Genomic DNA, 13651 nt, shown 5'->3' with positions numbered 1-13651 from the left:
TTAAAAAACTAAATATTGAAAAGTTCAGGACAAAATAGACTATAGGTTAAAACTGTAAGATTTTTATTAACTCCTGAAATAAATAGTGTAATTTAACACCCATCACTCTGGAAGCGAACATCAATCATAACACGGTTAAATAATTAAATCGAATTTCTCTAGTTAACAGCTAGTGTCAGTGAAGATGATAGAAAACGGTCAGAATGCATTAAGGAGTACCAAGACAGTGTGTTCCATCACGCCAATGCTAAACCTCAAGCATCTTTAGTAACTTGGCAAACATTTGGAAAAAGTGACTGAGAAATATTGATGCATACACTTATGAAAATTAATTGATTCAGTTTTTCTAAAATAAGCTGCCACGTCGTCGAACAATGGATCCTCCCACAGCATCGATTACGGGAGCCCTTTCCGAAAAATAGCTTGTTCTCAACGTCGTCGATAGACCACATTCAAGTGCCAAAGCAACGATGAAGCAACGGTATCTGTAGGGCCGGAAGATATCAACAGCCGTACCAGATGGCAACCGTACTAACTACAACCGTTTCGATTTACCATATTTTTCAAAGCCCTTTTCATGCAGCACATTTTGTTTGGTATATAATTTTTTATTGTATTTGATATTTTTTCATATATTTTTGTATTTTTGTTGCTTGGAGTAATTGTATGTAAAATTCTGACAGGGGAGTATTGTAGCGATCTTGAGGCATGTCGTATTTTACATCGTGGAATAACGGTCACCCAGAAACGGTCACCACAAAATACCCAGAAATATAATCCCAGATGTTAAACACGGGCGGAGTGCCAGCAGCGCCAACTTGGACCCGATAACGAATAGCTGGCGGCAACCCCGAGACGTTCATCTGGGATGTTATTGAAGGGTATTTCGATTGAACGAATTGAAGTATCAGTGCTGAACCCTCCTTTGGTTTAGACGTGCCACCATCGACTGCCCAAGCCTCGTCACCAGGTAACACCGCTGCCATCCGTTTTATTATTTGCATTGTTCAAATTTTTTTATATTGCCAATAAATAACGGTCACATAATGTAAACACCACTGCTTCATTTCGTTTTACCTCCATTCAGTGAGACACATCATTTACCCTAAAGGTATTATTGTGTTTATTGTTTTATCAGAAAATTGACAAAATATCATCAACCAAAATGTAGATATATCATTGTGTAGAGTTTTAAAATATATTACTAAATTATTACCCCAACCTCTTATACACAATCAACTTCTATATTACATAATACTACATATCTTAAACTGTATATCACATATTAAAACAGACCTACATTTCTACGTTCTACTTTATACCCCGGGGGTGCTATTTTAAAAAGGAACCGGCGTATAATTCATGACCAAGACGAGAAACTGCGTAATTGCTTTTTTAAAAAGAGTAATACACGGTTTTCCTGAACCTTGCACACAATAACGTTCCACATTCCCCAAAATCGTCTTATTTACGACTAGTCATTTACTTAAGGGTGTGTTTTATCTACCAAACTCTCGTGAAACATTATTTCTCTTTACGAGGAGTTACCATATACTTTTATGACTTATATTGTCCCAGACAAAACAGATTTCACTTAGCTTTAAATTATTCAGTCTAAAGTACAACAGTTTCCTTATGTTGCTCTCCCTTTTTATTTTTCTTCTTTATATACTTACACGTCTGTAGAAATCATTAGAAAGCTTGTAGAGCATGTTAAATGAAGGTAGTAAATGTTTCAAAATTACAATGGTTACGTTTATGTTGTGTATTTTTAAACATAGGTTGTTATGTTGCTGTTTATAGAACAAATGTATTATATTCAACATTTATAAAATTTTATTACAGTTACACGATTCCAGATTATTTTGAATTTTATTTCATAATATTTTATTCATATTTGTGATTGTATTAATACGTAATTTAAATTATTTCAGTTCAATTTATTGGTTTTTGTAGGCTATATCATTCCAACATAACTGTGTACAATATTGGGAATTAAGTATCTTCAAGAACAACAGGACTATTCGAAGCCTCCAGAAACGATGGTTCAGAAATATTAAAAGGAAACAGGTACAAAGTCCTCCATATGTTTAGGAAAAAATATATGGGAAGAACTAGAACAACGAAAACTAGGACTACGTACTTATGTACGTAGTTAAAATACTATCAAGGGTGTTTGAGATTTGGCTGATCATTGGATGAATAATCTATCATATTCATGATAAATCCACACCATCCACGATTCACAAATCGTCGAATGAAATAATAAAATTTCTGTTGGTTCACTATTAATACTCATATAAACATGTCAACAGATGTCAGAACATAATGATATTGCAAAATTATACTGTTCAGGTTAACTCTACTTGGACGCATCGGAATTATAGGGATATCTCTTGACGATTTCATTCAAATCAGTTTCATAATAAGTTAGTCTTGAACTTTTTATATTTTCTATATTATTATATATTTCGTTCGTTGATAGCTTCAATATATTCACCACTTTTAATATTTTTTACAATGATGATTGTTATCAAGGAATTATATGTCAGACAACCATTTTATCGAATTAGTGATCGCCGTGTGGTAGAAATTCGACTACAATTTACAAGAACACATATTCAAATGACATTTAATTAAATGTAAATTCCCTTAAGATCCAATAATCAACAAAGTATTTATACATGTTTGTAAATTAAAACAGAGAATATATGAATAAAGCAATTTTGAAATTGATCAACAATACAATAAAGTATTCGAGTTCATACAACAAATTGTCATATATCTTATTGCATTCATCATTAAAAACCTTAATATTTATTAAAGCTTCAAAATGTTTACAAATTTACTGTTTATAATTTATAATTTCTTTTATTTATCTTTATAGTATTTGTGTATCTAATTTAATAATCTAAATTTTAAAATAGAATTACATCGTTCTTTCCTTATTAATTAATTAATTAATTTGTCATTTATGACTTTTGTTTATCTACCTTTCTACTTTGTCTTATGTCCCACGTGGCGACTATCAACTCACCAAAAAATGAGGAATTAAAGTTCTATGAAACTTTTTTATAATTATTAATATGCTTTGCAAAATAAATTTTAACTCTTGATGAACTCTCACAAATGAACGTATTTATTACCTGCAATAAAGAAAGAACAATTTTTTCTTAGTTTTTCGTTGATCATCAGATATCAAATCAAAAGCTGGTATCCAAAATCTAACTATTTTGTGTACAAGGCAACAGAAAATATAAAATATATTTCGTGATCATACTATTGTTAGTCATTTTTTATCCAAGCTAGCCATACATTTAATAGTTCTAACGGTGCGGGAATGCTCGAAAATAATACTGTTTAAATTAAATAATTTCGTTTAAAAATGTTTTAACTCACTTACTGTCTTCAGATTTAAAATTCCCTGTCAGCATTATGCAATACCACGTTGCCAGATTTTGATTTTAAATATTACTAGTCCGTAGTTGGCTTACATACAACAGAATAGGCGAATAATCTACCGTATAAGAGCTGGACCTGATAATGCGTCAGCCAGAGTCTAGACTATTTGTTTATATTTTTTATGTTACCGATCTGACCCTATTACTGTTTTCTTCATCTGGGCGTATTTCGTTTTATTGGAATTAATTTATTTGTAGCGCATATTTCACCAAAAATTAAACCTAAAATTTCTTCCTCGATAACAGAAATTTAATGCCTATTGGTGCACCTGTTAATGTCAAAAAGGGGGGCTAAGGAGATTCATATATAGATTTTTGGATGATTTGCAACCTAGCAGTTTCCATTTCTTGGAATAATTCTTCCCGAAGGTACACGATGTTTTAATTCAGTGGTTTTGACACATTCTACTTCGTACTCAGAACTTCATTTAATTTAACAGTTCGTGTATATTGTTATTCCAGTTTCAGATCTTTAGTTTCTGATTAAATATTTCATTTTGGTTATTCAAATATGGATGATGAATATATTATATGAATTAAACTGCCATTGCCAACACATTTACAATCTTATTGCAATTATTCTTGGTTCTAACACTATCGCTGTCTTTCACATCTGACGTCGAAAAAATATTTATTTTAGGGCATTGCAGGTCTACGGTAAGAAGGGCCAATCAACCGATATCCTTAAACTCAATTACCTAGCCCATCTTGTTTTATAATTTAATTTAACCTTATTTAAATGTTTGTTATGTCTATATCTAAATTCAATAAAGTTATATTCATAAAAAAACTTATATTAATTAATAATAATATTAAATATTTAATTGCAGAATGTTATCTATGCATAATATTACAAAATTAAGTCAAATATGATGCCAAGAGAAGAGCGATCTTCCTTCTATATAAAAGTACCCTAACATCATGATCTATTATTTCATTAGATTTATATAAAAAGCAAACACAGTTTTATTAAAAAATAATATTTTTATATCATTATATATTTCTAGAATTTGATAAATTTTTTCGACCTTTTTCCATACAGTATCGGCGAAAAAAATGCCGATCTATCTATCTGCTTTTAACGGGCGTTCGTAAAAATGTGATTTTATGGGAATTTTATCGTGTAGAATAAAGGGAACCCGTTCCGCATGTCACGTGTTATCTGCAATTAATTTCGACGATATTTTTGTCAAATGGGGTAAAAATGATCATAACTTTTGTAACAGGAAAAAAAGACATTTCCTTTGTTACATTTCATACCATTATATAACTACAATGTATCTATTACGAACTCACCATGAACAATAATGAAAACGATATTTTACATGTGCTTGTAATATTTAACCGTTGCTATATGTTGATACAAACAGCTATATTACAGTCATAGCTCGTAAAATTGTTTTAAATAGTTTGAAGTATTGAGTAAATATTGATTTGAATCAACTGTGGCATATAAATTTTACCAACAAAATATATAATAAAATTTTATATTTATTAACACATTTTTACTTTACTATATAAAGTTTTATTATGAGATATTAAGAACCATTTAACTATATTTATTACGTATGATGTCAACTTTTAACTTTGTAACAACATAGTACGAAATTTTAGCTCTTCTTGGGCAGCTTATAAATATATACATATTTGATAAATATCTCATGCCATAGCTTATACATATTTGATAAATAACTGAACTACAATATTTCTACTTAAATGTAAATGTTCTTCAGGCTAGTGTAGTTTTCTATGCTGTATTTTTATATTCCAATAGTCCACGACAACCAACCTACCTAGCAACCGAGCTACGCCCGCCTTTGGTAACCCTGTACCCTGAACTACAAGCTTCTACTTAAATTCCGATAGACTGGACTAATGGAGAATTTAAAGTTCCCAAATTCTAATAGTTAACGGCTAAAAACGCTTTGACTAACGTCTTTTGGTCCACGAAGTTCCATGTCTCCACGAGCTGGTGATGCAGGAACCGGCAATTTTAGCAAATCTACTGTAAAAAGTTAGTTCTCCTCTATCACTTGAATTTCATACGGTGACTACAAATTTGAATAAATCCAAATGAGAATCTCCTCGGACTAATGCTACAGACTGTACTAATATTCATTTATATAGGAATGATAATACACTTTTATTTTACTAAAACAATTTTGTCATCTCCTTTTAGTGATTAATGGGAAACAATAACAAAAAATAATTCAAACGACTTATTTGCGGATATTTAATTTTCTTGAACTGTACTTATTTATATTTTCTGGAAGTATTGACTGTGCCAATATTCATTTATATAAGGTTAAAAATACACTTTTATATATTTACAGTTGTAGTATAATAAAAGTATTTGAAACTCTCGGCTATATCTTCGTCTGCCATCTTTGATCATCGTCTGAATTATATTGTTTTTACCTCACTTTCCATAGCAAAATTATCCATAACTGCGCTACTGCGATTTGCCTTTGATTATCGTATGGATTAGTTTAAAAAAACTTTAACCCTTCTTTGTTGGCCATACACCATTAACTACAATAGTTGTGTCATTAATCTGTAGATTAGGAGCGTTTTTCAATGCATAGAAATGGCTTAATTAACTATAATAACTCATGAGACCTTCAAGCATTTCAATATACATTTAGTGATCTTATAGCCGTAACTGCGATATTTTTCTGAACTCTACTTAACTAGGTCAATAAATTATTAGAGTAACTTCGGAAGGATCGCCAATCCAACCGCAACCTAACAGTTAATTAGGACAATAATATAGGAGTAAAAACAACATGACCGGTTTAAATTTATTCTAGTATAAACAAAACCATTAATTCTAAACCGTCCAATCACTACATTTCAAATACCTAAATATGTATGGATTCGATTCCATAATAAAACCATAAACTCATTCCGTTTAGTTAATTAATAATTAGCTGCTGTTCATAAGTTCAGTTTATCTAATAAAAATACATCAGAATATATAATAAACTTCAGTATTCCCGATATTTATTTATAAATATAACTCATAAAACTCGATAAAACTTCTTTGATTGAGGAATTAATTACGGAACTACATTCTTAGGTGACGTTTGATTGATAGAGCTTTTAACACTTTTTTTTTCAATTGGACTGAACCGTACTAAAGCCGTGGCCGAATTCCTTTATGACATGTATCTAGAGTATTTTGGTTCTTGAAACTAAAGCTGGATCGCAGATTAGAGTGGAATAGATGTTTATATTTTGCACCATATCAATAAACTTTCTTGGAGGACATACATTCTGATATATATAGTGTGTGAAATATTTATCTCCTGAGATTCGGGTAGTTTTACTTCGTGACAAATATATTACCATATTAGATTTTCCTGATATATTCATTTTTTATGATCATTTGTCTATAAATTTTAAATTGTTTTAGTTTTAAATAAATGAAAGTAGAAATTTATTCTAAATACGAGTTCGAAATTTATTCCAAATATAAACAATTTTGAAATAAATTTCGAAAATATATATAAAATAGTTATATAAATTTCCTTTATATCTGATAACTTACTTTAATAAAAATGTAGGTTGTTCATTAGTTTTGTCCGTGGATTATATTCAAGCTGTTAAAACAGTGAACTAAAAGTATATTACTATTGTAACTTTTTGGGTTTAATAAAATAATACCGTTCTATCAAAACCAATGAATGAAAGTAAGTACAAATTATTTTAAAATGCAACCTACTTGCTAAGTTGAACCTCTCATGACTTGTTATGTTCTTCATAATGCCGGCTATGGTTTGATGATGACATATTCTGAACTCTTTTATTAAATGATGAAGTTATCTTAGCCTTTCGGCAACATTTAATTAAATGGTAAAATATTTATTTATTTACTCATATAAATTTGAAGCACTAAATTTCAAATAATTCATAGAGACGTCACTCAGGAGAACTTCTGATATATTTGACAATGTATGAAGTCACAAACTTTCACAGAATTTCATGGAATTTCTTTCAATTCCTTAATGATTCGTTGTAAAATTGCTTTTTTAAATTTCCTTCACGAAGTAATTCACAAACGGCAATTAGGTACATTAAATATACGTAGGTAATTAATGTGGAATATCAGTATCAAACATGTTTTTGGTATCCAATCCATCCATCCAGTAAATAGTTCAAAATAGTAATATAGCCTATGTTTACTTATCAATTACCAAACTTAGCAAACCAATTCAAATACTAGCCTTTCACTTAACCACTCTCCACCACAAACATCACAAAATTTTCAATGAGGCTTGGGCACATGAACTATATTTTGTGAAAGAGTATTAAACAAAAACAAAATAATTTTTTTTTTTTAAATTTTGCTTAAAAAAACTGTTTTATTTTACGAGGGAAGTGGGTACTTGTTGAACGGCGTTACAAAACAGACCAACGCATCTCACTTATTGCTTAACGGGCCTTTTGAGATCAACTTAAAACACTTCTAATTTAAAAATCGGTTTTGTTTTAAGGAAATAATAGGCTACTTGCTCAACGGTGATAAAAAACAATCTGGAGGTCTATTAGAAAACAAGCATGGTACGTAGTTTTCAAATACATGCCCGTATAGTCAGAGTCGTATTACATAGCATATACGCATCCCCTTGGGAAATAAAAAGTAAATTAGGACGAAAATCATTTTTGCTAATCTGTATCTTCAAGGCAGAACAACGTTTGATTAGTTAAAGAAATGACGCTACGAACTGAATAATTATCACTAGAAATATGCAACGTTAAGCCATGTTTAAAAAAGCACAAGTTACTTTTCCCAAATTATTTTCCCAATTTTAATATTTGAACGAGGTATACAATATGTAACATTTTATTTTTTACAAGCTATTTCTCAAGTAACTAAAGTGAAAACAACATTAGTTCGAAGATATTGATAACATTTTTAATGTTTGGTGTAGCTTGAAAAAGAAATCCGTACAAATCCGTAAGCTATTGATTGAAAGGGCCATTTAAAACAGCAATATCCACAATAAAACGACCGAACCGCTTTAGATACATAACTTCGTAAACAAAAAGAAAATCACGAATGGCCCTCGACCGAGTTACACTTTATTTTCCAATTAAAATCTCTCACGTCGACCTGAATGAACCATTGTTCAACCATTCGGGATCCATTGACCGCATTAATATTCGCTTCCGATGCGGTTTTTGCCGTCATAAATGCCGCTTTCCGAGAGATCAGCGTCATAGAGGACCAAAGGAATAAAGGCCGACGGGAAAAGCATTAATGCACGCGGCGCTATCGTAATTCAGTTTAGACTGTAACGAAATTCAGAACTATTTTACCCCATAGTAAAAAAGGCTGGATCATGAACGTTACAGCTTCTGAATCTTTTTAATTATCATTGTCAAAAGATACATAATGTTTTTTCTTTATGGTTTTTCTTTTTCCTTAGGTAATCCCGTTAGGCTCTAAGTTCAAGTTGCAAGAAAATGTTAAAAAGAAAAGAGCACGCCTTTGTATGAAATTTTAAAAAATTGGATGACAGTCTGAATCATCACTTCACAATAAAATTTTATTATATAAGTAAATTTTGAAGCAACTGTGTGCTGTTATAAAGTTCTTCGCAACATTGGTAATAGCTTATGGTACATTAGAAATGAGGACATTCACATTTGAATGTGAAATGAATGATTTTGAAATGTGACTGCAATAATGTCGATGTGGAACTGCTCTACAACAGTAAATATACCCGAAATTTGAAGAGACAAAAATCTCTTGAACTAATATAGTTATGTGTGGAAAGTTTACCGTGTTTTAAAACTACGTAGAGCACATCAGTGGGTACATCCATTATATGTTAATTAAGTGCATATCTTAGATATATTTTCTAAAAATAATATGAAGGAGACGTATATATAGTTGACAATAATAATATTGTCATAATATGTAATATTATAAACCACTCTCCGGTATTTATATAAATTAAAATCATGTAAACGATGCAAAGCATTGAATAATTAGAATCGAATTGTATCCACGAATATACTAGCTTATAGAGTATATATAAGGAAGTATGTTACACAAAAAAGTTTCTTCCAAAAATATATGGAAAAGTTGACAACAAAAAAAAGTTAATTATCAGTTCATTTTCGCACTTCATTATCAACTATCCCATCGGACGTAAACGTCTGAAAAGAGTCGAGTGATCAACTGGTAAACTGTCAAAAGCTCTTTGAGACTTTGAGCTGAGTTTTGATCCAAAAACTATTGTAATTCATTAGTTCATTGTCCCCGAACTTTGTGACCCTCTAGGTCGTTCTTTCTCACTGACACAAAAATAATTCAAAAAAACTTCTAAAAATTCAAACATATTTATGCAAGCAGCTAATGATGACCGCTCATTAATTATGATAATGATATGATTTATGCTAATGACCCCTCTATTTGAATGCTCACAAACAACTACTTTCGCACCGACTTTCTTAATTGAGACATCTTCCTTTCCAGGGTCAACTTCCTCAGTATTTCTTGTCAACCTAGGCGGCTAAACAAATAACTGCAGATTAAATATGGTGAGTATTTTGAATAAGCATATAATTTCAATTAATCTGATTTAACTATTAAAACTAAAGGCTGAAATGTTGCAATGTAAAAGCTTGAGAAAAAAGTTTTCTCCTAAGAGTACTTTATAATATCTACACCACTATAACATTTCCTTTTACAGAGTAGTTATCATCGTCATCATATATTTTTAATTAACATTGTTATATATAACCATTATCAATATAACCCTTCTAAAACTATATATTATTCCATTAAGTTTGTTATTTATGCGAACAGCCACATTTACTTATAACAATTCATTACAAATTTTTGTCATCGAAGCTTTTCCACCTGCATTCAGAAACTCTATATGGAGCATTCCATTTTCTCTCGTTCATTTATTGTTGTTGATTTTTGTGAAGTGTATATCTAAGAGGAACACTTACTAGATTAAACACATTAAACATTATATTTGGTAAATAAATAAGTTTAAAAACAGTATTAGGTTTATTTAACCATCGGAAAAAGGTTCGCACATCACACAGATCATTTAATTCCATTAAATCAAATCAACATAATATGAATGTGAACATTATAGCAGTTATAAATAATAGGTATAATATTACAATTACTTCAAAAAAATTACAATAATAATGTTGAAACGAAAAAATTAATACGCCTAGGTCTAATTTAGAATGTATTATAAAATATTAACGGTGCATATTTAAACCCATTTTAATTAAAAATAAAACTATAGAAATGTATATCATTTAATGCATATTTATAATGGTTATTCATGTTAAGCAATATATTGTATTGATATTTCGACAATAGGAAAGTTCAAAAACTGCCAACGAATGGAAAATGTAAAAGGCTTACTACTGACTAACAAAGCGTAGAATTTTCGAATATATTCCACTATATTGGGCTTATATGGAATACAGTAAACAGAATTTGGCTAATAAAATATGTATTTCTATTCTAGATTATATATGGCTCTTTAATATGCATAGATAATATTTCCTCTTAAATATAATAACATTTATATGTAGTATTTATGGTACAATTGAAAATATTTTCAATGCGTTTTTTTTAAATATGTCCCTTGGTGTTTAGAAAAGGGTATAAGTTGTAATAAAAAGTACTTGCTTAATTGCCTACTTGCTGCATAAACGGCTCGTAAATTGATATGATATTGATGAGAATGGTGAAATAAGATTCTGCTTAATATAAGGTTGGATCCACATTAGCTCAAAATTGCGATACATTTCGTCTATCGGTGGCCTGTTCCACCATAATCTCGAGTACACCAATAAACCTCTTATATGAGCTAATTTCCCGCTTTCTTTGTATAGACTGGTTCCTTCAGATATTAGATATAAGTATTTCGATATTGTAAAAAATATGGATATAATTAATGGAAGAAACTATTACTAATAAGTCGTTTAAATATCAGCTCAATGTCCAACAAAATTAACCTAAACTGTCTACATATACATTATAGTAGAGATCCATATTTCGAACTAATTAGATACAGGAAAGAAATAACATTGATATCTAAAAATTTTTTTGTCACAACATTGTCTATGCAAACCACGAAGAGTAATAAAAGACATTATTTTTAGCGAAAGTATCAACTAATTCACTCGTACTGTTTTGCCTGTGGGCTACTATAGGATCTGTTTATAATATATGTTAGCTAATAGGCCAATGACCTGAATTACTAGCATTACTGCAGGTATTATCAGTAGTTTATAGAGCTCTCTGGTTAGCAATGTTTTATAAATGTGATTGAATGAATAGAGGAGAAATATATACCGAATATCTCATTGAATTAATCAACTGAACAGTCTGAAGAGTTTTTATAGAACTTATGGGGAACTGCTATTGTGAGCTCATCTGTTTAAACGAGTCCGTAGTTTAGATGTCCCGATAAGATCTGAAAAATAGCCTATTAATCGACATAGAGCAGACTTGAGAGAGAGAGAGGTCAATGTTAACTTTTTATAACATGTTAGGGTCTAAACATGTATATGAAATTGAATACAGTTGAGAGAAGGAATAGTTATTTGTCTTTAGTTATATTTAAGAAAGCACTGAAATATTTGAAGAAATATTCAATACTTTTTTTATAACATTGTTACTAATCGTTTCCGACTAACCTACAATCTGTCTTTATGATAACTTAAATCTAGGTATATAACTAGGAGGACCCATCGGCCCTATCTCAGTCTCTGGTGAAATAATGTTAATATATGTCAGTGCCGTATTTTCTATTATATACACCTCATTACACCATACTACACAAGATCAGAAGGTTTGGTTCTTTTGAGTGTGTGTCCTGTTCTAGTGGTATCCAAAAGCTGCAGAACTTCAATATTCTCATGAGTATGCTTCTAAAAATGTTCTTCTTCTTCTCTAAACATTCTGGCTGTAATGTACGTTTAATAGTTATGTGTGTTGTTTTGGTAACATATTCATCCCAAACGTTATTGCAGGCTTGTGCTACATCTAAGGTTATAGCTGAGCACACTTTTTTACTTTTGTAGGCTTTTCAATAACATCTGTTATATTGTGGACCTGGTCAATTGTTGAATGCGTATTAATGAACTCAAACTGGTGTGTTGGTATTAGTTTTTTTCTCTCTACGATCGGTTATATTCTTTTCAACAGGGTTTTTTAAAAACCTTAGATAATATTGACAGCAGTCATATAGATCTATAGGCTTTTATTTCATTTGGTGAATATTAAATATGCAGTATATTAACTAAGTTTTGGTTTTGTACAAAATGGCTTTATTCTAAAAAAAATCATTATTATTTTTGAAGCATTGTCCATAGGATGGACACTCTCATTTTACATTTATCTAACTGAAAATGATATTTACAATAAAACAACTCATTTTAATAATTAATATCTGCCAATCTACCGATTTTTTATTTTCATATAATTAATGGTATTTATGAAAAACATAATTTTGTCTTTGCCCACAATGAGACTAATTCAATCCAAAGCTAGAATGCATCTATATTTCATAGTTTTTATGAACACATGTTAATGAAGACATTTGATTTAAATAGCACATAATACATCAATATTAGACATATTAAATAAAAGTAACGGACTTTGAACACTAGACTTTTGTCGAAATTGATACAACTGCTTTACTTTTGAATCATACTGTGTGCATTGAAAGGTTAGATTTATTTCTTAAACATGAATCTGTATACAATAATGCTTCTAATTCCTTATGTACCAACTTAAGGTTGTAGACTGCCAAGAGACCAACTTATTTATCATTACAGAATACATACAAATTTATTCAGCCTATTTACTAAAGAGACTGGTATGGTTGCTCCAAACCGGATTTTATATTTTTACTTATAATCCCAACAGTAAATCAAAATATCAGTATCGTGGGCGCCATCTGAATCCGCTACTACCAAATCAATAAAAGGATAATCTTGATGCTGTAAGAACTATGCTGCCAATATGTTATTTACATTTCAGTAAAACTTAAATCCAATAATCAATAATCTGAGCTTCTTATGAATATATTTACAGAAAAAACCCGTGTATCATAAATCCCTAAAAATTCATTTGTAGTTTTAATATAGTATCCAAGTGCTTAGTAATAAATTAGTATTCCGTGGAAGAAACAAATCAT

At 30.3% G+C, this 13651-nt stretch overlaps 1 long non-coding RNA gene across 1 annotated transcript in view; it reads left to right on the top strand.

Annotated features, from left to right (window-relative positions):
- LOC143194775 (uncharacterized) overlaps positions 1-13651 on the top strand; it is a 427558-nt gene that overhangs the window by 386927 nt on the left and 26980 nt on the right. Inside the window, exon 5 of the long non-coding RNA XR_013005379.1 lies at positions 9949-10013. This is a non-coding gene — a long non-coding RNA (uncharacterized LOC143194775). The remainder of the gene's footprint in view (positions 1-9948; positions 10014-13651) is intronic.

Source organism: Rhynchophorus ferrugineus, unplaced genomic scaffold, assembly GCF_030347505.1.
Source record: "Rhynchophorus ferrugineus isolate W39M unplaced genomic scaffold, kcgeb_rfMv2 rfM4, whole genome shotgun sequence".
NCBI lineage: Eukaryota > Metazoa > Arthropoda > Insecta > Coleoptera > Curculionidae > Rhynchophorus > Rhynchophorus ferrugineus.
The sequence above is the reverse complement of the archived record's forward strand: the minus strand, read 5'-3'. Positions and strand labels throughout refer to the sequence as shown.